The sequence below is a fragment of the Ostrea edulis genome, chromosome 2 (assembly GCF_947568905.1).
Source record: "Ostrea edulis chromosome 2, xbOstEdul1.1, whole genome shotgun sequence".
NCBI lineage: Eukaryota > Metazoa > Mollusca > Bivalvia > Ostreida > Ostreidae > Ostrea > Ostrea edulis.
Genome location: NC_079165.1, coordinates 51,892,836 through 51,894,307, shown reverse-complemented (window position 1 = coordinate 51,894,307; position 1,472 = coordinate 51,892,836). Strand labels below are relative to the sequence as shown.

The 1,472-nt window shown below is 35.9% G+C and overlaps 1 long non-coding RNA gene across 1 annotated transcript; it reads right to left on the bottom strand.

The window, feature by feature from the left end:
* Positions 1 to 345: 345 nt before the first annotated feature.
* On the bottom strand, positions 346 to 1,047 carry LOC130051792 (uncharacterized). Its single transcript, XR_008800039.1, has 2 exons — positions 716 to 1,047; positions 346 to 600 (listed from the first exon to the last, which is right to left on the bottom strand). It is a non-coding gene; the product is annotated as an uncharacterized LOC130051792 (long non-coding RNA).
* Between the last annotated feature and the right edge of the window lie 425 nt (positions 1,048 to 1,472).

The following is a 1,472-nucleotide window of genomic DNA, read 5'->3' as shown; positions in this document are numbered from 1 at the left end:
TAATTGAATTGATGATATCTTCAAATAATTGACGATATCTTCAATTATTTGAGTTTATGTTAATTTGGCGCTCCATACATCTTAGACTAGGGTAACGTACTTTACCCTAGTCCGTTTCTACACAGTGATAGAGATACCCATTTGACCTTACATCTGATGGTAGTACTCTGATTTCTCAGTAACAATAGATGTGTTCCCAACAATTGAACAACCTTTCTGAACAGCAACCTCTTTAAGATGCATGTCTTGAAGAAAATGGACATTTTATCTCAAAAACTTTCTTTGCCATGTCACTGACAAGAAAAATGCCATATGCACTACAACCAATGAAAGGGTAATCGTTCATTATATTGTATTGTTTATTTCCAAATGTAGTACTGCAGACTGAAACATACTAACACCCCCCACCCCATGTAAGTGCAGTACGCAGAAGTGACTTCCCCGGTTGCTTCCTTGATAGCAACCCATAACTGGTAAGACTTTGTAATCATATAATGTATATGGTTCATGAAAGTACACATGTGAAAGATTTTAAAGGTCCATCATGACATCTGCTGCTAGCCTTGAAATGGGTCGGGATACACTCTGGCACCTGCCATCCTGGAAGTAAAAAATCAACAAAAATGATGAAAATATACCCATTTTCAACCCCTCCTAATTAAAAAAAAAAATTCCCAGTATAATGACATATATCTACTTCAGCAAAAATCCTAACCTTTCCAACAAGGCCAAATTTGCAATAGGGTCCCTGCTTCTTTTTCGAGATATTTTACATCAAAGATGCAGCATGCTCTTTTCAACCCACCGTTTAAAGTGAAAGTAGAATTATCCGCCTAGAAGGTTACAGACTACTAATTTTACCCTTATTTCAAGTAGTGCCTGTTTATAAATAGAGGTTTTTTCTTAAAAATTCTTGGGGATGTATGTGGGGTGGATTTGTGTTATTATAGGGCATAGATGGAAAGAAGAAGGTCTGAAAAAAATTAAAAACTTATAATAATGGGAAATTCTGCTCTTAAGTGTAGTAGGAAGGGTGTAAATACACTGTAGGCCATTGTTTACCTGCTTCTCAAAGGGAAAGGGAAATATGTAGGGTAGGGGTTACTTGCGGTGTCATAACAGGACTTGTGTGCGGTGGATTTTCCTGAGATTCACAAATATTTTTGGACTTGAATTGCTCCAAGTCTGTACCAAGTTTCAAGTAAGTTGAGGCAGTGGAATTTTTGATATTAATTTTTATGTTATAAAGGAATGTATAGCAAAATAATTGGTAGTCTGTGTCCAGAAGTCAAACTCTCACAATCTCTACCCAGAGTTATCGTTCCTTACACTCACTTACACCTCTGTCAACGCCTCAAGGGTTTTACAAGATTTTTGTAAAATGGCACGTATGCTCAAATAAAGTATGGTTTTGACTTCAGTTAATAAAATATACGTAAATAAATAAATATTGAGCAGATGTCAAATCTTTT